This window comes from Giraffa tippelskirchi, chromosome 11, assembly GCF_054371585.1.
Source record: "Giraffa tippelskirchi isolate mGirTip1 chromosome 11, T2T-mGirTip1v1.2.pri, whole genome shotgun sequence".
Taxonomy (NCBI): Eukaryota; Metazoa; Chordata; class Mammalia; order Artiodactyla; family Giraffidae; genus Giraffa; species Giraffa tippelskirchi.
In genome coordinates, this window is record NC_137285.1 from 42,714,256 (window position 1) to 42,740,282 (window position 26,027).

The following is a 26,027-nucleotide window of genomic DNA, read 5'->3' on the forward strand; positions in this document are numbered from 1 at the left end:
TAGTCTAGGACCATCCTGGAGATTCAGGCTACCATTATGAGAAGCATTGCTGCAGTAAAACAGCATGCTTAACTATGTTCAGCACAGTGAGAACCAGACTTCACTACAGCTCCTTCTTTAAAGCTCAATTTCTAGGAAGTTCTTTTGGGGATCTATAAGCAAGACAATATTTACGTCATTTAATCTGATTATGATGAGGCGTGGCATATGTGCTAAATCAGTGACCTGGTTTACATGTATTTGCAGTATAATAGGAAATTTTTCAAGTTTTGTACAAATAAAAAGCCTTTATATTTTATATGTAACTGAAATTGAATTCCTGTTTCAAATCTCCCAGTGTCCTGAACTGGGATGATGTTGGAAAATAGAATGATGAAAGTAACGTGCTGATTAATAATCAATTATATTCCCCTCTTTCCAATAAATTAAGTCTAATATGATTACTAAAACCTAAGTTACTTACCATGTTACACTTATCATTCATCTTTAATTAGTTGAAACACTTCTGCTGCTTGGACAGAGCTTCCTGGCTACAGCAATCTGCCTGCAAAACTCTTTTGTCTCCATCTTCCCTGACCATGTTGTTGGCCTGTTGGATAAAAAATGAGATGGAATTGGATAAGACATCTGCCAATATGGCTGTCCACATCTTGGTTGAAATAGTTTCCACATCTAATCTATATATTTTTTTCTCTAAAGAATTTTATGGTCAGTGTGTCTTCAAGTCAAGAGGCTTATGTCATAGGTGGGACATGATAAAGCAGTGAGGCGCCTGATCCTGTGCAGCTCTCTGTGAGAATTCCAGGAGTTTTTTCCCTTTTCCTCACATTCCTAGGTGGTTGCTTCATGCCCACTTTCACTTGATACAAGCAAACATTTGCCTACTCTTTAATAACTTTTAAAAGGCCTGCACACCCTCAAAACTCCTGTGAATAAAATCAAGGCCTAGTGTACATAACGATATGCTCTTTATACCAGTCAGGAGCTGGGAGTGGTTTGAGAATGTCTTTATTCTTTCCAAACAGATTGCTCCATTTTGCTACTTTTTGTAAAATTCTTTTCCATGTTCTTCAGGACAATGATAATTCTGGCAATGGAGACACAGGAATACAAAAAAAAAGTACGGCATATAATACAGGCCATGCAGTACTACTTGAATAACAAAACAAGGTGATGGTAAATTACAGGATCTACAACATTTAAAAAGAGCATACTGGAGATTGGTAAAAAAGTAAAACTTGTGTTTACTCTTCGGTTGAGACTTCTGTCTCATTTTTGCAAGATCCTCTAACTTGAGCTTCCTCCTGCGCAAGAGATGGAATCTAACCCAGGAAACAATTCCAGAGTCAGGCACTTCTGCCTGTGAATGTATATCATCTAGTGATAGCTGTGCATTTTTTTGATAAGTACTTTTTTAGACATGTTCTCTATGTACTACTTGAGACCATACTTTTTGCCCCAGAAAATCTCAATGCTAACATCTCCCTGAAAGAAACCTGGACTTGCTTAGTTTAGAGTGTATCAGTTCTAGTCTGTTCAGCTGAACTTTCCATTTCTGGGTGAGTGGGGCTTCCCTGTCTTCAGTTCAGTTCAGTTCAGTTGCTCAGTCGTGTCCGACTCTCCCTTATGTGACTCATTTCTCCTCCTTTATTCCACAAAAGTCATGCTGCTTTTATTCCTGTTGTTGACTTCTTCATAACTCAGTATCAACCATATTGGTGGATTCCTTATAGAAACATGTACTCAATCTACTGTAATTTTAAACAAATGCCATGCTTGACACCAAATGTATTTTATTAAATTATCAAGATATTTTTCTCTTTCATAATCATGTAAAGTTCTGCACTTTAATCCATGTTATATTTTGACTATAGGCATATGTATATGTGTATATAAACATATATTTCTATGTATAAATATATATTTTATAAATATTATCAAAAAGCCTGTAAGACTCAATTCAAATGTATAAACACATTAGATTTTTTTTCTTGCCCAAAGTAGGCATTCAGAGTACTGTGTGTGTGTGTGTGTGTATATATATATATATATATATATAGAGAGAGAGAGAGAGAGAGAGAGGAAAGAACATTTGTTAAGTGGTTAAGAAAGAAGAGACTAAGCCCCATGCTTCCATATAAAAAATATATTTTATGGAGTAGGCAAAGCCATTCTTTATTTAGCATTGTTTGTGAATTATGTTTATTAAAGCATTTGATTACTTTTAGTGTTTTTGTTCAACATGAGCTATCCTTTTTTCTATTTTTACATCTTGGTAATTGTGCATGCCACTATTTTTGCCAAGTGATTTTGTAGCAGTGTTATATTTCTACAGGTCATAATTCAATATATATTTCAAGTGCATACATGTTCTTTCTTTGCAGTTACCCTATTTCACCTTTGGAATACAGTGTCTTACAGAAATGCTCCAGGGTTTTATTTGTATTTATTCTCCATGAATCTTCAGCCTAGCAGGCTAGTGTACTAATAACCATCCTTTTATTGCCTGCAGACTGGCTGACTTCCAATATCTCATTGTTAGTGGTTCTGTTCAGTCTTTTCATGTTATTTGTTTAATAGCATAATTTTTTCAGGACCTGCTAAACACAGCTGTTTATGATGTTTCTCTTAAACTGTCACATAGGTAGAAGAAGATACGTTTGAAAGGTCAGAAACAAAAGCATGAGGATAAGCCAATTGAAAATTAAAGTGTGCTGTTCAGACAGTTGTAATTCTTACTGCTGCTGCTGCTGCTGCTGCTGCTGCTGCTGCTAAGTCGCTTCAGTCGTGGCAACTCTGTGCGACCCCATAGATGGCAGCCCACCAGGCTTCGCCGTCCCTGGGATTCTCCAGGCAAGAACACTGGAGTGGGTTGCCATTTCCTTCTCCAGTGCAGGAAAGGGAAAAGGGAAAGTGAAGTCGCTCAGTCGTGTCCGACTCTTAGCGACCCCATGGACTGTAGCCTACCAGGCTCCTCCATCCATGGGATTTTCCAGGCAAGAGTACTGGAGTGGGGTGCCATTGCCTTCTCTGGTAATTCTTACTAAGTAAAATAATTTGGGTTATAGCTAAATAAAATACATATAACTGCATTCTGTTATGAGAGAAAATGCTTTCTCAATCCCTGTTCATATAGTTAAACTCTCTTCATTTGAAATGATATTTTTTCTCTTATTTATGTTTTTGGTCTTTTACTCAGTTTTCACAGGCTGATTATGAATTTCTGTCATTTTTATATACTCGAACCCATTCTTATAGAAAGAAAACAGTTGAGTCAAGTGTTGCAAAATATTTTATTTGGAATAATATTTAATGTATAGAAATTTTCTTCTACACAATCTACTCCAACTGTATCTTTAGTATGTCTTGGCTATTTGATTGGAATAGCAACTATTGAACACTATATATTTTAAAACTCAACATATGTGTTCTATGGTTGTCCTCTATTTGGTCTATGTGTTTATCCTAACTTTTACTAAGCTACTCAAATAATTACAGTAAAAAACAATATTGCTATTTAACATGGTTGACAGGTTCATCTTTGGCACATAAAAATGGCATGGCTGTAGTTCAATATTCTGCACATTTTATGAATATTGCTCCCACATTACTAGAATGAACATGTCTAAAATTAAAGCTTTGTATAAGGTATTGGAGGATAAAAAGATTTAGAAAAAGCTCAAACAATAATTATCAAAATACAAAACACTTAATTAATTAATAGAAATAATACAATTTTTATTTTTTATTTTTTTTTTTTAATAAATTTATTTATTTTAGTTGGGGGCTAATTACTTTACAATATTGTAATAGTTTTTGCCATACATTGACATGAATCAGCCATGGGTTTACATGTGTTCCCCTTCCCGGACCCCCCACCCACCTCCCTCCCCATCCCATCCTTCTGGATCATCCCATTGCCCCGACCCTGAGCCCTTGTCACATGCATCGAACATGGAATGGTGCTCTGTTTCACATACGACAATACACATGTCTCAATGCCATTCTCCCAGAACGTCCCACCCTCACCTTCTCCCTCAGAGTCCATAAAAATTGTTCCATGCATCTGTGTCTCTTATTCTGTCTCGCATATAGGGTTATCGTTACCATCTTTCAAATTCCATATATATGCATTAGTATACTGTATTGTTGTTTTTCTTTCTGGCTTACTTCACTCTGTATAATGGGCTCCAGTTTCATCCATCTCAGTAGAACCGATTCAAATGTATTTTTTTTAATGGCTGAGTAATATTCCATTGTGTATATGTACCACAGCTTCCTTATCCATTCGTCTGCTGATGGACATCTAGGTTGCTTCCATGTCCTGGCTATTGTAAACAGTGCTGCGATGAACATTGGGGTACACGCGTCTCTTTCAATTCTGGTTTCCTCGGTGTATATGCCCAGCAGTGGGATTGCTGGGTCATATGGCAGTTCTATTCCCAGTTTTTTAAGGAATCTCCACACTGTTCTCCATAGTGGCTGTACTAGTTTGCATTCCCACCAACAGTGTAAGAGGGTTCCCTTTTCTCCACACCCTCTCCAGCATTTATTGCTTGTAGACTTTTGGATAGCAGCCATTCTGACTGGTGTGAAATGATACCTCATTGTGGTTTTGATTTGCATTTCTCTAATAATGAGTGATGTTGAGCATCTTTTCATGTGTTTGTTAGCCATCTGTATGTCTTCTTTGGAGAAATGTCTGTTTAGTTCTTTGGCCCATTTTTTGATTGGGTCGTTTATTTTTCGGGAATTCAGCTGCAGAAGTTGCTTGTATATTTTTGAGATTAATTGTTTGTCTGTTGCTTCATTTGCTATTATTTTCTCCCATTCTGAAGGCTGTCTTTTCACCTTGTTTATAGTTTCCTTTGTTGTGCAAAAGCTTTTAATTTTAATTAGGTCCCATTTGTTTATTTTTGCTTTTATTTCCAATATTCTGGGAGGTGGGTCATGGAGGATCCTGCTGTGATTTATGTCGGAGAGTGTTTTGCCTATGTTTTCCTCTAGGAGTTTTATTGTTTCTGGTCTTACGTTTAGATCTTTAATCCATTTTGAGTTTATTTTTGTGTACGGTGTTAGGAAGTGTTCTAGTTTCATTCTTTTACAAGTGGTTGACCAGTTTTCCCAGCACCACTTGTTAAAGAGATTGTCTTTTCTCCATTGTATATTCTTGCCTCCTTTGTCGAAGATAAGGTGTCCATATGTGCGTGGGTTTATCTCTGGGCTTTCTATTTTGTTCCATTGATCTATATTTCTATCTTTGTGCCAATACCATACTGTCTTGATGACTGTGGCTTTGTAGTAGAGCCTGAAGTCAGGCAGGTTGATTCCTCCAGTTCCATTCTTCTTCCTCAAGATTGCTTTGGCTATTCGAGGTTTCTTATATTTCCATACAAATTGTGAGATGATTTGTTCTAGTTCTGTGAAAAATACCATTGGTAGCTTGATAGGGATTGCATTGAATCTGTAGATTGCTTTGGGTAGAATACTCATTTTCACTATATTAATTCTTCCAATCCATGAACACGGTATATTTCTCCATCTGTTTGTGTCCTCTTTGATTTCTTTCATCAGTGTTTTATAGTTTTCTATATATAAGTCTTTTGTTTCTTTAGGTAGATATATTCCTAAGTATTTTATTCTTTTTGATGCAATGGTGAATGGTATTGTTTCCTTAATTTCTCTTTCTGTTTTCTCATTATTGGAGTATAGGAATGCAAGGGATTTCTGTGTGTTAATTTTATATCCTGCAACTTTACTATATTCATTGATCAACTCTAGTAATTTTCTAGTAGAGTCTTTAGGGTTTTCTATGTAGAGGATCATGTCATCTGCAAACAGTGAGAGTTTTACTTCTTCTTTTCCTATCTGTATTCCTTTTATTTCTTTTTCAGCTCTGATTGCTGTGGCCAAAACTTCCAAAACTATGTTGAATAGTAGTGGTGAAAGTGGGCATCCTTGCCTTGTTCCTGACTTTAGGGGAAATGCTTTCAATTTTTCACCATTGAGGATAATGTTTGCTGTGGGTTTGTCATATATAGCTTTTATTATGTTGAGATATGTTCCTTCTATTCCTGCTTTCTGGAGGGTTTTAATCATAAATGGATGCTGAATTTTGTCAAAGGCTTTTTCTGCATCTATTGAGATAACCATATGGTTTTTTTCTTTCAATTTGTTAATGTGGTGTATTACATTGATTGATTTGCGGATGTTAAAAAAACCTTGCATTCCTGGGATAAAGCCCACTTGGTCATGATGTATGATCTTTTTAATATGATGTTGGATTCTGTTTGCTAGAATTTTATTAAGGATTTTTGCATCTATGTTCATCAGTGATATTGGCCTGTAGTTTTCCTTTTTTGTGACATCTTTGTCTGGTTTTGGAATTAGGGTGATGGTGGCGTCATAGAATGAGTTTGGAAGTTTACCATCTTCTGCAATTTTCTGGAAGAGTTTGAGTAGGATAGGTGTTAGCTCTTCTCTAAATTTTTGGTAGAATTCCGCTGTGAAGCCGTCTGGTCCTGGGCTTTTGTTTGCTGGAAGATTTCTGATTACAGTTTCGATTTCCGTGCTTGTGATGGGTCTGTTAAGATCTTCTATTTCTTCCTGGTTCAGTTTTGGAAAGTTATACTTTTCTAAGAATTTGTCCATTTCTTCCAAGTTGTCCATTTTATTGGCATATAGCTGTTGGTAGTAGTCTCTTATGATCCTTTGTATTTCTGTGGAGTCTGTTGTGATCTCTCCATTTTCATTTCTAATTTTGTTGATCTGATTCTTCTCCCTTTGTTTCTTGATGAGTCTGGCTAATGGCTTATCAATTTTGTTTATCTTCTCGAAAAACCAGCTTTTAGTTTTGTTGATTTTTGCTATGGTCTCTTTTGTTTCTTTTGCATTTATTTCTGCCCTAATTTTTAAGATTTCTTTCCTTCTACTGACCCTGGGGTTTTTCATTTCTTCCTTCTCTAGTTGCTTTAGGTGTAGAGTTAGTTGATTTATTTGATTTTTTTCTTGTTTCTTGAGGTACGCCTGTATTGCTATGAACCTTCCCCTTAGTATTGCTTTTACAGTGTCCCATAGGTTTTGGGTTGTTGTGTTTTCATTTTCATTCGTTTCTATGCATAATTTTATTTCTTTCTTGATTTCTTCTGTGATTTGTTGGTTATTCAGAAGCGTGTTGTTTAGCCTCCATATGTTGGAACTTTTAATAGTTTTTTTCCTGTAATTGAGGTCTAATCTTACTGCATTGTGGTCAGAGAAGATGGCTGGGATGATTTCAATTTTTTTGAATTTACCAAGGCTAGATTTATGGCCCAGGATGTGATCTATCCTGGAGAAAGTTCCATGTGCACTTGAGAAAAAGGTAAAATTGATTGTTTTGGGGTGGAAACTCCTGTAAATATCAATTAAATCTAATTTGTCTATTGTTTCATTTAAAGTTTGTGTTTCCTTGTTAATTTTCTGTTTAGTTGATCTATCCATATGCGTGAGTGGAGTATTAAAGTCTCCCACTATTATTGTGTTATTGTTAATTTCCCCTTTCATACTTGTTAGTATTTGCCTTATATATTGTGGTGCTCCTATGTTGGGTGCATATATATTTATGATTGTTACGTCTTCTTCTTGAATTGATCCTTTGATCTTTATGTAGTGTCCTTCTTTGTCCCTTTTCACATCCTTTATTTTAAAGTCTATTTTATCTGAAATGAGTATTGCGACTCCTGCTTTCTTTTGGTCTCCGTTTGCATGGAATATGTTTTTCCATCCTTTCACTTTCAGCCTGTGTGTGTCCCTAGTTTTGAGGTGGGTCTCTTGTAGACAGCATATATAGGGGTCTTGTTTTTGTATCCATTCAGCAACCCTTTGTCTTTTGGTTGGGGCATTCAACCCATTTACATTTAAGGTAATTATTGATAAGTATGATCCCGTTGCCATTTACTTTGTTGTTTTGAGTTCGTGTTGAAACATCCTTTCTGTGTTTCCTGTTTAGAGAAGATCCTTTAGCATTTGCTGGAGAGCTGGTTTGGTGGTGCTGAATTCCCTCAGCTCTTGCTTGTCTGTAAAGCTTTTGAATTCTCCTTCATATCTGAATGAGATCCTTGCTGGGTACAGTAATCTGGGTTGTAGATTATTCTCTTTCATTACTTTAAGTATGTCCTGCCATTCCCTTCTAGCCTGAAGGGTTTCTATTGAAAGATCAGCTGTTATCCTTATGGGGATCCCCTTGTGTGTTATTTGTTGTTTTCCCCTTGCTGCTTTTAATATTTGTTCTTTGTGTTTGATCTTTGTTAATTTGATTAATATGTGTCTTGGGGTGTTTCGCCTTGGGTTTATCCTGTTTGGAACTCTCTGGGTTTCTTGGACTTCTGTGACTATTTCTTTCCTCAATTTAGGGAAATTCTCAACTATTATCTCCTCGAGTATTTTTTCATGGCCTTTCCTTTTATCTTCTTCTTCTGGGACTCCTATGATTCGAATGTTGGGGCGTTTCATATTGTCCCAGAGGTCCCGGAGGTTTTCCTCATTTCTTTTGATTCTTTTTTCTTTTTTCCTCTCTGCTTCGTTTATTTCCATCATTCTATCTTCTACCTCACTTATCCTATCTTCTGCCTCCGTTATTCTACTGTTGGTTCCCTCCAGAGTGTCTTTTATCTCCTTTATTTCATTATTCATTCTATATTGATTCCTTTTTATTTCTTCTAAGTCCTTGATAAACATTTCTTGCATCTTCTCAATCTTTGTCTCCAGGCTATTTATCTGTAACTCCATTTTGCTTTCAAGATTTTGGATCATTTTTATTATCCTTATTCTAAATTCTTTTTCAGATAGATTCCCTATCTCCTCCTCTTTTGTTTGGCTTTGTGGGCATTTCTCATTTTCCTTTACTTGCTGAGTATTTCTCTGCCTTTTCATCTTGTTTAGATTGCTGTGTTAGGCGTGGCCCTTCTGTATTCTGGTAGTATGAAGTTCCTCTTTGTTGTGGAGGTTCCTCACTGCGGTTGGGGTTGGACAGGTGGCTTGTCAAGGTTTCCTGGTTGGGGGAGCTTGTGTCGGTGTTCTGGTGGGTGGAGCTGGATTTCTGCTCTCTAGAGTGTAATGGAGTGACCAGTATTAATTTTTGAGATGTCTATGGATTTGGTGTGCCTCTGGGCAGCCTGTATATTGATGCTCAGGTCTATGTTCCTGCGTTGCTGGAGAATTTGCGTGGTTATGTCTTGCTCTGGAACTTATTGTCTCTTGGGTGGAGCTTGGTTTCAGTGAATTTATGGAGGCTATTGGATGGTCTCTTATTAATTAATGTTTCCCCTGGCTTTCAGTCTTATTCTTGCAGTAGCCTCAAGACTTCTCCTTCCATACAGCCTCAATAATAAAACTTTTAGGTTAATGGTGAAAAGATTCTCCACAGTGAGGGATACCCAGAAAGGTTCACTGAGTTACATGGAGAGATGAGGTGGGGGGGGTGGGTTGAGGTGACCAGGAGGGGAAGAGGGGAATTCAAATGTGGAGAGAGCAATCTAGCCAGTAAGCACTTCCCTCTGTGCTTTCCACAGTTTGGAACACTCAGAGTGATTCACAGAGATACATAGAGAGGGGGGAGGAAGGTAACAGAGGTGAGCATGAGTAGCAAGGGAGGAATTAAGAGGGGAGAGAGAGATCTGGGCAGTATCCTGTTCCTGAAGTGTTCTCCGGTACCCAGAACACCCTCAGAGATTCACAGAATTGGGTTGAGAAGAGAAGGAGGAGGGTGGGAGATAGAGGTTCCCTGGGGGAGAAGAAAGAGCATCAATAGGGGGAGAGAGTGATCAGGCCAGTGATCACACTCCTGAGTAAAAATGGTTCCTAAAGATTGGGTTCTTAAATGTACAAAGTTGATATCAAATATGTAGAACAAAGATTAAAAATCTAGAGTAGAGGTTAGACTCTTATAAAACTTACAATCTAAAAAAAAAAAAAAAAAAGGAAACAGTGTAAAAAGAAAAAAAACAGTAAAACAGTAAAAAAAAGAAACAGTAAAAAAATGTAGAACAGGAAAAAAACATTAAAAAAAAGAAAACACAAAAGGTATAAGATATATGTATGTAGTTTGCTTCAAAAATAGGTTTTTTTTTTTTTTTTGCAAGTTAATAGTGGGTTATGAAAATGAAAGTTAAAGGTGTAATAGAGGACTTGAAGAAAAAGGAAAGAAGAGAAAAAAATTTTTTTTTAATTAAAAAAAAAAAATTAAAAAAAAAAATAATAATAGTAAAAAACATATATATCCCGGACTTTCTCTGGAGCTGTTGTGAGCAGTGTGGGATCTGCTCAGTTTTAGATAGATCCTTATTCCTGCTTATACTTTTCAAGATCTATAGGTCCTTTTTAATGCAGTCGGTATTAACTACAGGGATCTTAATCTGTTGGCCTGTCCCTTCCAAAGCGCTTCCCTCTGTTTATTTGGCTTCTGTTTGGAGATCTCTTCAGTATCTAATTTCCGCCCTGCAACAAAGCGGTGGAGGTGATCTCTTTAGGTTCGCTTGTTCAATCGTGCTGTGGGGAGGAAGGAACACTGCAATTCTGGCGTGTGTGTGCTAAGCTCGCAGTGTCTCGGCCGCACTGGGTTCGCCCCCGCTCACGGCGTGTGTGCTTTCCCCGTCTACCCTGCTCAGGCTTCAGGTTACTCGGCCGGGGAACGGGCCCTGAGCTGCGTGCACTTCCCAGGTCTAAGCCGCTCAGGTTCAGGCTCCCGGTTACTCCACAAAGGCGCAGACTCGGTTTCGCCCGCGGCTTGTGCCGTTCCCGGTCGGAGCTGCCCAGGCGGCCAGGAGTTTGGCGAGGGCGCTGTCCCCTGTTGGGGCGGTGCGGCTTATCGCCTCCCTGGTCCCCGCCTCGGTTTACGGGCGCGCCCGGCTCCGGTGTGCTTTGTGTCGGTTCTGGGGAGCTGGTCTCTGGCTGCGACCCTCCCGGCGGCTGTCGACCCTCCGGGATCTCAGGCAGTCTTTGCTTAGAAACTGGGAGCCTGTTTGCAGTTTGGTAGGGGGTGCCCTCTCTGGAGCCGAGTTTGCCCCTTTCCGGCTCTGGCGGGCCCCGCCTGCCCGCTGTGTCCGGCGGGGGATGGGGCGGTCCGCAGCCGGCTAGCTCTCCTCTGGTATCGCTCAGTCCTTTGTTCTGTGAGCGGGCCGGCAGTGCCTTAGAGTTGGGCTTTTCGCGGGATAGTTCTCTCTCTCTCTCGCTGTCCCACAGTTTAGGTTACTATCTCACGTTAGCTCCCTCAGATTGCCCTCGGGGCACTCGGGCCCGGTCCTTACCCTAGGCAATGCCACCCGCTCCTCTCCGTTCAGCCCCCACTTGCTGGTGGCGGATGATGCGAGCGTCTGGGGTTCTTTGCTGGGAGTTGCTTTAGGCACGTAATCTGTGGATTTTATTTATTTTTTCCCTCCCAGTTACGTTGCCCTCCGAGAAAAAAAATCCTCCCCCACACCCGCCGGTGAGAGGGTTTCCTGGTGCTTGGAAATTCCTCCTCTTTTACGACTCCCTCCCCGGGACGGGTCTCCGTCCCTAACTCTTTTGTCTCTCTTTTTATCTTTTATAATTTCTCCTACCTCTTTTGAAGATAATGCGCAGTTTTTGTGAAAGCCTGACGTCCTCAGCCAGCCTTCAGAAGTAGTTTTGTGAAGTTTGGTCAGCGTTCAGATGTTCTTTCGATAAATCTGTGGAGGAGAGAGTGGTCTCCCAGTCCTATTCCTCCGCCATCTTAGCCCAAATAATACAATTTTTAAAACGATGAACTTTGTAAAAGCATGATGGAGAAAGAGGGGAAAAGTTTAGCTAAGTACGTATTATAGAAGAGTAAGACAAATATAAGAACCTAGGAAATGATTTCCGTATTTTAATCCCTTGACTTCTATAGCTCTGTTGCAGTATGAATGTTGATGACTGAATCCATATGGGTTATAAAAAGTATCACTAAATAGCCATTTGTATTGGAGTATAGTTGATTTACAATGTCATATGAGTTTCTGCTGTACAGTGAAGTGAGGCAGCTACACATGTATATCTACTCTTTTTTAGAACCGGTTCCCATATGAGCCATTACAGAGTGTTGAATAGAGTTCCCTGTGCTATACAGTAGGTTCTTATTAGTTATCTGTTTTATATAAATTGCTATATATCAATACCAATCTCCCAATTTATCTTTCTCCCCTTCCCTCTTGGTAACCATAACTTTTTTTAATACATTTGTGGCTCAATTTCTCTTTTGCAAAGAGGTTTATTTGTAATATTATTTTGGATTCCACATATAAGCAATGTCATATGATATTTGTCTTTGTCTGATTTCAAACAAGCCTTGTATGACAGGCTCTAGGAGAAAAGGGAACCCTCCTACACTGTTGGTGGAAATGTAATTTGGCACAGCCACAGTGGAGAACAGTATGGAAATTCTTTAAAAAGCTAAAAATAGAGCTACCACATGATCCAAAGGTCATTATTTTTAGTTTTCATTCCATGTTTAATATCTCATTGATATATAATTACAACTTTGACTTATTTGCCCCCAATTTTTAATCTCCATTAAAATGTTGGCTGCCAATATCCCTGTAGTATAAATACTATCAAAGTTTACAATTTAAATACAATTTAACAGTAGAAAATATTATTGATTATATAAATATCTGAATCTTATATAAAAATTTAGGTCAAAATATTATTTCCACAATTTCATCAACATATTCTGTCAACTATAAAAATTTACATAAGCAAATATTAATGATATATAATGATTAATTATTTCTTTTTACTACTTAGTATGGAAAATCTCAATTTAACAAATATCAACATAGTATGTGATCAAATGCTTCAGAACTATTGGTACACTTAAGAGAATTAAGATGTACAATGAATTTGCAAGGGTTTTAGCTCATTGGTAGATGTAATCACAGCTGTGCCACCTCATAAATCATGTTCCTGTCCAAATGCTCACTTTAAAGCAGTCCATTGTATTTGTCTATTCATATATTTCTGCAACTGGTGAGTGAGTGAGAGAGAGAGAATGACAGAGAGAAGCAAAACTGTCAGTTTATGAAATGTTACAAACAAAATACTAGCTATAAAACTTTGGTAAGACACAGTGTTGTAGAGCTTATATTCAATATGTAAATACCTGTGTAATCTAGAATTTTATTCAACAATCACAGACCTTAATAAGTGGAGATTTCTGTACTTTTCTGTGCAAATTTTTTTAATTTTTTAAAATTAGTTTATCTATTTTTTTTAACTTTACAATATTGTATTTGTTTTGCCATGCATTGACATGAATCCACCATGGGTGTACATGTGTTCCCCTTCCAGAACCCCCCACCCACCTCCCTCCTCATCTCATCCCTCTGGGTCATCCTGGTGCACCAGCCCCGAGCACCCTGTATCATGCATCGAACCCGGACTGGCGATTCATTTCACATATGATAATTTACAAGCTTCAATGCCATTCTCCCATATCATCTCGCCCTTGCCCTCTCCCTTAGAGTCCATAATACTGTTCTATACATCTGTGTCTCTTTTGCTGTCTCATATACAGGGTTATCTTTACTGATTTACTAAATTCTGTATATATGTGTTAGTATACTGTATTGGTGTTTTTTCTTTCTGGCTTACTTCACTCTGTATAATAGGCTCCAGTTTCATCCACCTCATTAGAACTGATTCAAATGTATTCTTTTTAATGGCTAAGTAATATTCCATTGTGTATATGTACCACAGCTTCCTTATCCATTCATCTGCTGATGGGCATCTAGGCTGCTTCCATGTCCTGGCTATTATAAATAGTGCTGCGATGAACATTGGGGTACATGTGTCTCTTTCAATTCTGATTTCATTGAGGTGTATGCCCAGCAGTGGGATTGCTTGGTCATATGGCAGTTCTATTTCTAGTTTTTTGAGAAATCTCCACACTGTTCTCCATAGTGGCTGTACTAGTTGGCATTCCCACCAACAGTGTAAGAGGGTTTCATTTTCTCCACACCCTGTCCAGCATTCATTGCTTGTAGACTTTTGTATAGCAGCCATTCTGACGGGCGTGAAATGGTACCTCATTGTGGTTTTGATTTGCATTTCTCTGATAATGAGTGATGTTGAGTATCTTTTCATGTGTTTGTTAGCTATCTGTATGTCTTCTTTGGAGAAATGTCTGTTTAGTTCTTTGGCCCACTTTTTGATTGGGTCGTTTATTTTTCTAGAATTGAGCTGCAGGAATTGCTTGTATATTTTTGAGATTAATTGTTTGTCCATTGCTTCATTTGCTATTAGTTTCTCCCATTCTGAAGGCTGTCTTTTCACCTTGCTTATATTTTCCTTCATTGTGCAAAAGCTTTTAATTTTAATTAGGTCCCATTTGTTTATTTTTGGTTTTATTTTCATTACTCTGGGAAGTGGGTCATAGAGGATCCTGCTGAGATTTATGTCAGAGAGTGTTTCGCCTATGTTTTCCTCTAGAAGTTTTATAGTTTCTGGTCTTACGTTTAGATCTTTAATCCATTTTGAGTTTATTTTTGTGTATGGTGTTAGAAAGTGTTCTAGTTTCATTCTTTTACTAGTGGTTGACCAGTTTTCCCAGCACCACTTGTTAAAGAGATTGTCTTTTCTCCATTGTATATTCTTGCCTCCTTTGTCAAAGATAAGGTGTCCTTAGGTGCATGGATTTATCTCTGGGCTTTCTATTTTGTTTCATTGATCTATATTTCTGTCTTTGTGCCCGTACCGTACTGTCTTGATGACTGTAGCTTTGTAGTAGAGCCTGAAGTCAGGCAGGTTGATTCTTCCATTTCCATTCTTCTTTCTCAAGATTGCTTTGGCTATTCGATGTTTTTTGTATTTCCATACAAATTGTGGGGTTATTTGTTCTTGTTCTGTGAAAAATACTGTTGGCAGCTTGATAGGGATTGCATTGAATCTATAGATTGCTTTGGGTAGTATACTCATTTTCATTATATTGATTCTTCCGATCCATGAACACAGTATATTTCTCCATCTATTTGTCCCCTCTTTGATTTCTTTCATCAGTGTTTTATAGTTTTCTATATACAGGTCTTTTATTTCTTTAGGTAGTTATATTCCTAAATATTTTATTTTTTTCGTTGCAATGGTGAACAGAATAGTTTCCTTAATTTCTCTTTCTGTTTTCCCATTGTTAGTGTATAGGAATGCAAGGGATATGTGTGTTAATTTTATATCCTAAAAATTTACTATATTCATTGATTAGCTGTAGTAATTTTCTGGTAGAGTCTTTAGGGTTTTCTATGTAGAGGATCGTGTCATCTGCAAACAGTGAGAGTTTTACTTCTTCTCTTCCAATCTGGATTCCTTTTATTTCTTTTTCTGCTCTGATTGCTGTGGCCAAAACTTCCAAAACTATGTTGAATAGTACTGGTGAGAATGGGCACCCTTGCCTTTTTGTTAAAGAGATTGTCTTTTCTCCATTGTATATTCTTGCCTCCTTTGTCAAAGATAAGGTGTCCATAGGTGTGTGGATTTATCTCTGGGCTTTCTGTTTTGTTCCATTGATCTTATTTCTGTCCTTGTGCTGTACCATACTGTCTTGATGACTGTGGCTTTGTAGTAGAGCCTGAAGTCAGGCAGGTTGATTCCTCTAGTTCCATTCTTCTTTCTCAAGATTGCTTTGGCTATTCAAGGTTTTTTGTATTTCCATACAAATTGTGAAATTATTTGTTCTAGTTCTCTGAAAAATACCATTGGTAGCTTGATAGGGATTGCATTGAATCTGTAGATTGCTTTGGGTAGTATACTCATTTTCACTATATTGATCCACAGGCTATATACCTGGCTGTACTGTTGTGGTATGAAATCTCAATTTTTTCATTTATGAATATTTGCTTTTTTAAAAAAATATTTAGCTAATAAAAAACTAAGGTGCATTTTTTAAACAAAGTCAGAGGCATTTGGCAGAGAAGCAGGTTAATTGTTTTGCCTGCATTTGCATGACTTTGGCTTTGCTTACAAAGTATTGATATATTCATACTTTTTAATTCAAGTCTTTATCAGTTTAGTTGTTTACATTAGACATATATTCAGGGATTAATTTTGACTTTCATTTGAAGCTCTGATAGCTACTACTTGCCACACACTTTGTTGGTAGTGCAATTAAAATTGTGAAATTTCCCACTTACATATGAAGAGCCTATCAGAGTAGTTTATGCTACATATTCATACATCAAAGGGTGTCCATCAACGTGTGTGTAACTCCCTACTCTTGAGAAAATGTTTCACAAATCCAGCTGCCTCCAACTCCCAGAACTTCTGACTCTCTTATTAACTCAGCAAAATTGCCCCCGTCTAATTAGGTTTTCATTCCTTACATTCATATCCAGACATCGCTTCTAGCTTGTAGACCACAATGGCCCCTCAGTTGGAAGCCTTTAATCAGGAGTCATGACCCTGCATGTGTTCTGATAAATATTTGAAAAAGGAATATGACATATGTTTTGCAAATGTCTGTTTATGGTGAGAAAATAATTTTAGTTTACATTGTGGAAAGAAATGGAATTTTAATACTATAATTTTTAGTTTAAAAACCTGAATCTATACCCATATCTATTTATCTAAAGATAGATACATAAAGATGACTATACCTATGTATTTGTTGTTGTTGTTCCATAGCTAAGCCATGTCCAACTCTTCATGACCCTAAGGACTGCAGAACACCAGGCCCCTCTTTCTTCCACTATCTCCAGGTGTTTGCTCAAATTCATGTCCATTGAGTTGGTGATGCTATATCTAATCATCTCATCCTCTACCAACCCCTTCTTTTGCCTTCAGTCTTTCTCAGCATCAAGGTCTTTCCCAGTGAGTTACTCAGGTGTCTAAAATATTGGAGCTTCAGCTTCAGCATCAGTCCTTCAAATGAATATTTAGGGTTGATTTCTTTTAGGATTAACTGGTTGATCTCCTTGCTGTTCAAGGGACTCTCAAGAGTCTTCACCAGCACCACATTTGAAAGCATTTCTTTGGTGCTCAGCCTTCTTTATGGTCCAACCCTCACATCCATACATGACTACTGGAAAAACCATAGCTTTAGATTATACAAACTTTTGTCAGCAAAGTGATGTCTCTGCTTTTTAATACACTAAGTTTGTCATAGCTTTCCTTCCAAGGACCAAGTGTCTTTTAATTTCACTGCTGTAGTCACCGTTCACAGTGATTTTGGAGCACAAGAAAATAAAGTCAGTCGCTGTTTCCACTTTTCTCCCATTTATTTGTCTTGAAGTGATGGGACCAGATGCTATGATTTTAGTCCTTCGAATGTTGAGTTTGAAGCCAGCTTTTTCCTCTCTTCTTTCACCCTCATCAAGAGGCTCTTTAGTTCCACTTTGCTCTGCCACTAGAGTGGTATCTGCATATCTGAGGTTGTTGATATTTCTCCCAGCAATCTTAATTCTAGCTTGTGATTCACCCAGCTTGGCATTTCCCATGATGCACTCTGCACTGAAATTAAATAAGCAGGATGACAATATACAGCCTTGCTGTACTCATTTCCTAATTTGGAACTATTCTGTTGTTCCATGTACTGTTCTAACTGTTGCCTCTTGACCTGAATACAGGCTTCTCAGGAGTCAGGTAAGGTGGTGGTCTGGTATTCCCATCTCTTTAAGAATTTTCCACAGTTTGTTGTGATCCACACATTAAAGGCTTTAGTGTAGTCGATGAAGCAGAAGTAGATTTTTTTTCTGCAATTCCCTTGCTTTCTCTATGATCTAAAGTATCCTGGCCATTTGATCTTTGATTCCTCTGTTTCTTCAAAATCCAGCTTGTACATCTGAAAGTTCTTGATTCGCAAGCCTGGCTTGAACAATTTTGATACTATTTGTGAAAAAGACACATATATTTCTTATTCATATATCATATCTCTATCTAAATAAAATCAGGCCAGTGGTTACCTTTATACAGAGGCAATGGGAGAGATTGGATACATGTATTCTGGACAGGATTCCTTTAAGGCCCATACACTGTTTTCTTTCTTAACTGAGTTAGGAGTTGATGGGTTTTACTCAGAGATTCCAAGGTGCTGCTGCTGCTAAGTCACTTCAGTCATGTCCGACTCTTAGCGACTCCATGGACTGCAGCCTACCAGGCTCCTCTGTCCATGATATTTTCCAGGCAAGGGTACTGGAGTGGGTTGCCATTGCCTTCTCCAGATTCCAAGATGGCTCAGTGGTAAAGAATCCACTTGCCATTGTAGGAGACGTGCGTTCCATCCCTGGGTTGGGAAGATCCCCTGGGGAAGGAAATGGCAACCCACTCCAGTATTCATGTCTGGAAAGTCCCATGAATAGAGGAGCCTGGTGGGCTATAGTCCATGAGGTCACAAAAGAGTTGGATACAACATAGTGACTAAACAACAACAGGTTTTACCTTTGTGAAGTCATATTCAGTTAAAATATTTCAGAAGTATAAAATTACCAGATACTATATTATTTTTTACCAACATTCACTATGCTTATGAAGAATTTAGCTCAGAGGTATTTTTAACATAGCTGTCCAGATGAGATAAGGAATTTTTCACATAGTAAATAAGAATTAAATAATAGGTGCTTTATAAGAAAGATAACGCACAGTGGTGTTCACACGCTGGAGTCAAATATATCCAGTTCCAGTTCTTTAACTTTCTAGCTGAAAATTTCTGGAAAACTTGCATAATCTAAGGCTTAGCTATCCATTGTCTAATCTGTATAATAATAATTGCACCTATTTCAAAATAACATCAGGAGTATAAAATAACTAATTCATTTATAATGAGTAAACACACAGCCTGCCACAGAGCAAATGTTTCAGTTCAGTCCAGTCGCTCAGTCATGTCCCATTCTTTTTGACCCTGTGAACCGCAGCACACCAGGCCTCCCTGTCCATCACCAACTCCTGGAGTCCACCCAAACCCATGTCCATCGAGTCAGTGATGCCATTCAACCATCTCATCCTCTGTCATCCCCTTCTCCTGCCCTCAATCTTTCCCAGCATCAGGGTCTTTTCAAATGAGTCAGCTCTTCGCATCAGGTGGCCAAAGTATTGGAGTTTCAGCTTCAACATCAGTCCTTCCAATGAACACCCAGGACTGATCTCCTTTAGTATGGACTGATTGGATCTCCTTGAATAAAATAGTAACTGTGATAATTAGTATAATTCTGCCCAACACCATTGGTTTGGCCAAAAAGTTCATGTGGATTTTTGGTAATATCTTTTGGAAAAAAACTGATTTTTTTTTTGCCAAACCAATAGTATTAAAACATTACCTTACTGGGCACTTTTTTCACTAAATTCAATAATAACATAATTTCACTTAAAAGTAAATTTTAAAGATAATATTTTCTTGTTCTGATATTATTAGATTATGTATGGTAACATTTGAAATGTTTATTAGTATTGACAGTATTTCTAGAATAGAGTAGAGGGCAAAGTGAAAAGAAATGCATTACCATTTTGGCTTTGAAGCACAAAGAAGATTAATGTGTTGCTGAATTTAATATTACTCCTGAGACCTGCATGCATGATTTTCTATCTTGGGTTCATCAAGATAACTCTGCTGATAGTAAATAGTTGAACCTGTGCTACCAAGCCAGTGTTCCTTTCTTATGAAGTGGTTTCTTGTACATTAACACAGGAAGGAGAATGTAATGAATAGAGAAAATATATCTGCTTTTAGAAACATTAGATTCTAGCTGTAATTTTGAGGAGGCAAAAAAATATAAATCAGAAGATATAAATGTCTAGTTTGAAAGCATCCATAGATGATAAATATGTGGCTGTGTTTAAATCAAACTTTGTTTATAAAAGTATAGGACCAGATTTGGAGCACAGGCCAGAGCTTGCCATTCCCTCTTCTGAGGTCTTTGTAGATGCTAACTCATTTAAACATCACAGAGTAATGTGGCAGGTCAGGATTCAAACCCAGCTGACTTGGGCTGTAACGTGTGTGCTGCAGTCTTTCCCAGGCTAGGACTCGCTAGTCTTCCCCTTCCCTGCCTTGATTTACCCTTGATCTTATCATCCTCCATCTATGTTTCTATGTGTAAACCTAGATAGCAATTCTTCTACATATCGGTTCTTTGTTCTTTTTTTTAATGATTACAGTACTATTAACAATAGTTCATCCAATTCAAGTCCTGTATTTTTCTTGTTCTTCGTACCATTACAGGGTATCAGCCATTTTAATATTTAAAACTTAATTCTCAATGGGAACTTCATTCCAGGTGACAGTAGGTGAAAAAGGAATTTATCATTCTCCACTTCATGTCGTGGTTGCTAGATTCCTTAGAAATAAGTGGATTTTCCACTTAGCCCCAAGGAAGCTAGATAACCACTCCCCAACTTCCCTACCACTTTCTCTCAGCCCTTCCATTTTGCTTTCCTGGTACTGATTCCTGAATTAATCTTTCTTAATCCCAAATGATAGAAATCTATCAGGGTCTGTTTAGGCAGAAATGGGACCAGATAAAAACTTACATAATTATATTAGCAAAAAAGCCTGGAGAACCAGACTCAGGAAGTCTTCAAGAAGGAGAGAAGTTAACCAGTCAGAGCTACACAAATTCTGCCACATTCAATGCTACCAGCAAAATCGTGCCCAAAGAACTCACCCGTTGAAAAGCTGGCTCTTGCTTTTCTGAGCACTAGATCCCAAATCTTGGGCTTCCCTAGTGGCTCAGCTGGTAAACAATTTGCCTGCAATTCAGGAGATCCAGGTTCATTCCCTGAGCAGGAAGATCCCCTGGAGGAGGGCATGGCAACCCACTCTAGTATTCTTGCCTGGGGAATCCCATGGACAGAGGAGCCTGGCGGGCTACAGCCCATGGGGTCTCAGTGTCGGACACAGCTAAGTGACTTAACACACACAGATCCCAAATGTTACTTCCAGGCACTGGATCTTAGATGACACATTATCTTTGCTGTCAGTGCTCTAACAAGCCTCTATTTGCTGCCAACAGACCTTCGGAAGTAAGAACCTCCCATCATTCCTGCATTTTTGCCAGATTAGCTCTTGATTCAAAGTTGAGAGTGGCTGTTCCTGTTGAACAGTCCGTATCTATTATGGGCTGGCCCAGTGACTCTCTTGAATTATCAGCTTCCAAGATAGGACAATATTCTCTGGTTCTCAAGAAATTTCATATGGTGAGAACAATCATGGATTATATCATGTTGATTATATAGTAAGAAATCAAAAAATGTCGACTATATCCTACCATCCAGCTGCAGAACATCAGCATAGTGTAACAAATAAGAAATGTTTCTGAACCCAGAGAAACTACCTCCTCATATAATAAATAAACTCTACCATTTCTTCTGTTAATGCACTTTATTCCTTCCTTGCCCCAGGCAATTTATTTCCAATCAATCACTGAAATGCTGCCTCCTCATCCACCAGGAAGCCTTCCTGAAACTCCATTCTAGAGCAGGATAACCTGGTAGTCTGCTCAGAGCACTTGTATTAATACTTCTCTTTTCTAGTAGTTATAATCAATTAAACAAACAAGGAATCTTGTCACCATTCATTTTATGTCATTCTCACCTGCTAGAATGTAATCTCCAGTCTGTTTTGATTGTATCCATATTTTGATTGTATCCAGTCTGTTTTGATTGTATCCATATCCATATGGATTGTATCCATATCCATGTATATGGATAATTCTGTTTTATAATGCTAAAGCAATGACTCAGACACAATCATAGCTCAATATATACTTTTTCAATGGCCAAAAAAAAAAATAGAAAGAAGCTACATGCCATAACAGAGTACTGGACTTGAACCTAAAGTCTCGTGGCAAGTTTTGTATGATTTTACTCAAGAGTTTGCTACAGAATATATAGTTTGACAGAGTCCACTTTCTACTCCAACAATGAGAAATGTTATTAAAATGATAGACTGAAGGATATATGGCCCCAAATTGTGACAAAACAATACAGTTTTTGAAGCAGTGGAGGGGCAGGGGCTTTGGAATCTAGGAGCAACTAAAGAGAGATGAGTTATGGTACTTCTACAAAGAGATGCTTGTGTCAGATATTTTAAATTTTATAGAGAACTAAAATTTTTTAAACGGGAGAAGGAAATGGCACCCCACTCCAGTACTCTTGCCTGGAAGATCCCATGGATGGAGGAGCCTGGTGGGCTGCAGTCCATGGGGTCGCTAAGAGTCGGACATGACTGAGCGACTTCACTTTCACTTTTCACTTTCATGCATTGGAGAAGAAAATGGCAACCCACTCCAGTGTTCTTGTGTGGAGAAACACACTTAATGTTGAATTTAAGACCCATATTGGGAATATAATGAGCATTTTTTAGTGAAAAGCATTTTTCTTATTTCTGGTGTAGAAGCTGGAATAGAACTAAGGGCTAAAGTTTTGGTGTACCATATATCCTCCAACCACTAAGAGAAAATCATATTGACTTTTAAAAATAAACTTTCTTTTAATATGTTCTAACATTAAATGTTCTATATTTTATTTTTGGTCTCAAACAAGAAGAGCTAACTTGTCAGCATTCATCTCAGTGTGACTCTGGGTGAATAAAATAGGAAATCCTAGGTACTGAAAAATTAAAATCCAATTTCCAAGTTATTGAGAGTATTTCATTCATACTTCTTGATGCATTTATTTTAGATTCATCATTCATAATCTTAATAGATTTGTTAATAATTTTGTTCCTTCATAAAATATCAGATCTAAATAAATAATGGTATTATTTGAAAGAAAGTGGCAAAGAATAAACTTGGTCCTCTCTCTTACTTTCCTTAGATGATTACCATTATCAATCTTCTTTGTAAAACAATATAAGTTCAAACATTCTGAGAGTATGTTGCAAAATGTGTAACAGAAAGTTAAAAGTGTGCAGCAAAGTGATATATTTATTTAACATGATTAAATTATTAATGAAGGCTTGTCACAAACCACCGACCATCAGCTGCAATATTTGTAGCTACACAGCTGATCGTGGATAGTTAATCTGTATTTAATTAATTTATTAACTTATTCAACAATATAATTTGATTCTATAGTTGGCCATCATTGTATCTGAAATTCCATCATACAAATGAATTACCCATTTAAAATATTAAGGAACAAACTATCAATATGAATTATCTCTAATCAAAATAATAAACTCAAATTAAGTCTGATAGCTTTATAATAAACTTGGCAGTCACTAAATGCAGCAGATGAAATTTTTTCATAAACAACATAAATTTATTTTTTCTCTCAGTTGCATCAGATAAAACTTTCACGTTTATAATTAAAGCCTTTAATACTTATTAATTCAGTTAAAACTTGTATCTAAATACTTGGCCACAAGCACACTTTATATTTTGTGTCTCCCTAAAGATCATCTGTAATTCATTATAGTTTTTCTGTATTTTTCCCTTTTATCATACATACATTATTTATAACTGTGCTGATTATGATTTTGAAATAATTCTTCATAAATTTAGAGAATTATATGTATTGATAAAAACCTATTATATCTTATGAGTACTAATGACGCATTAAAAGTCAACACTGATGTCAATTCACGGATAAATTCTCCAAAATTCCTAAAACAATTTTACTGTAATTGCGCTGCAGAGCCTAGTGGGCTACAAGTCCATGAGATTGCAGAGAGTTGGGCACGACTGAGTGACTAACACTTTCACTTGTGTTGCCATATAATCATTTGAGAAAAATCTCTGTCAGTGTTTGTGGTGACTCAGTGATACTGTAATATCTGGACTTCCATAGATGTTACTAACTGCAGCTCTTAAGAATAAATTTTCTATCTGCCTATTAGATTCCCCATCTCCTGCCTTATGAATCGTACACTGTTTTACTCTATAGTTCTCTGTCGCTCTCTTTTCCTCTTTCCCTATCTTCCTGCTTTCCTCTAGTCCTCTGAATCCCTTCCTTTTCTCTTTTTCTCCTTTCCAGTCAATCTCTTGCTATAAACTGAATCCATTCCATAAGTCTTAACATATCTAAGCTTTAAGCAAAAACACTTAAAAAAAAAAAAAAAAACTGGTGCATTAGTTACTTCCTTTTTTCTCTCACTTCATAAGTAATAAAACTCAGAGGATATATATTTCCTCAATTTCTACTTTATCATTCATGTCTGTCTGTCACTTGGATGTTCCCACTGACCCAATTCTCTTTATGGTTACAACAGTCTCCAAAATATGTTTTCAGTGGTCACGTTGTTCGACTATTTAGCCACAACTGAACTCACTCTCTGCTTCTTAAAATGCTTTATTCCTCTAGTTTCTGTTTTCCTGGCTTTCCTCCCTGACCTCTCTGTTTGTGTCATATTGGTGATACTTACTTGGTGAGCATATTTTCATCCACTGGCCATTATTAGTAATTGTGACTCAGTGTTTTGTTTGGTTGTGGGCATCTCTTTCATGCTATATGCTTCAAGATCATTCTACAGACTGACTGATTCAGTTGTTCACAAGACTCACAGTTTGTATATTCAATTAGGACATCTCTATGACTTCTAGACTCAAAGAAACCAAAAATGCAAAGAATTCAAACTTCATGATTTGGTAAATGCTATCATCATCCACCCACTTAAATAAGCCACCTCAGAAGTCATTTTTGACACCTCCTTTTCCTTAAACCTATATACTTAATCCATAATTTAGTCCTATTGTTTTATCTTCTACCTGTAGTAGACTCCAATTTGGTCAACTCACATCTAACATTGCTCAATTAAAATATATTTTCACTATCTGAGATGACATTTCACCTAAACAAAATCGTAGATTCTCCTACCAAGTAAAAATGGAGTTCCTACTCCATGGCTTAAAATATGTCAACCAAATTTACTAAAGCCTTACACTTATTTGTATTAATATTATTTTGTTTATATGTGTTTCCATGGTTAGAATAAAACCCACTGAATGCAAGGCCCAATTTCTTTTTGATTCATTACTTTATTGCCAGGAATCACTAGGAACTAATTAAGTATTTTTTCAAAGAATGAAGAAACTATCATATTGTGTTCTCCATCTAAATGAATTAGTTTCTTTTCCTCTCTACTTATTTCTTTAAATACAGTATATTTTTGCATTTGGTTAAGAGAGTGATATAGAGCTGTGTAAAGAAAGATTATCTGCTTGCTTCATCATGGTAAATCAAATAATAATTATGTATTATATCAGTCCTAAATCATTTACTCAAAAGATTTAAATTTAAGTACCAATTAATCTGAACTATTTGCTGTTCATTTATTTAAAAAAAAACAAGCAAAATAAGTATAAATTGCAGTTATAAATCTGATAGAGTTGGAGAAATGTTTTGTGTTCTAACTATGAAAATATCATTGAACGTCCAAAACATTACAATGTTTACTATGAAATTTAGATTTAGAACATAAACTGACAAAGTTTTAATTTATACAGAATTTTCACATATTCAATAAAAATTGGCAAAAATAATATTATAGTTATTCTAAAAAATTTATAGTTAAAATATACATGCACTGTTATCTAATTGAACATTTCCCTAGACCATGTGAGGATTATTTAAATATTTTCTCAATTTTAAGGAGAGTCAGAAACTTTGATCAGATTTATTTTCTTATTTACTTTCCCGAGTTTTAAAATTTCTCAAAACATTTACCTCATTGTTTGTTGTCTTTATTTTCTCAAATTTTGATGTAACATTTTACATGATTCAAAATGTCCACAAATATGGACATCAGGAAAAATGCTAGAAGTATATATGATAAACACAATGCAAAAGTGTAAGTGGCATAGCAAAAACAAATATAGGGCAATATGTCTAAACTTTTCTCCATATTTGGTATGGACTGACTTCAGTGGTAATCTTGCATTTAATAAAAAAAGTTTGTCACATTTCAAGGAAACTGAAAATAAGTTTAATTCTCAGAACAGTATTTTAGGCAAATATTATGATATTAAAGCTCGATAAGTTTAAATTCGAATGCATTACATAATTTACCAGAAATCATAAATAATGACTAGCACTGCAGGTATTTAAAAATATATCTAAGAAACTACATAGTCTTT

General features: G+C 36.9%; 2 long non-coding RNA genes across 3 annotated transcripts in view; one reads left to right on the forward strand and one right to left on the reverse strand.

Annotated features, from left to right (window-relative positions):
* Positions 1-26,027, forward strand: part of LOC145525401 (uncharacterized) — an 860,300-nt gene that overhangs the window by 799,786 nt on the left and 34,487 nt on the right. The window lies entirely within an intron of this gene.
* LOC145525402 (uncharacterized) overlaps positions 1-26,027 on the reverse strand; it is a 49,026-nt gene that overhangs the window by 827 nt on the left and 22,172 nt on the right. Inside the window, exons 2-3 of the long non-coding RNA XR_014068190.1 lie at positions 11,577-11,762; positions 464-589 (exon numbers count right to left, since the gene is read on the reverse strand). This is a non-coding gene — a long non-coding RNA (uncharacterized LOC145525402). The remainder of the gene's footprint in view (positions 1-463; positions 590-11,576; positions 11,763-26,027) is intronic.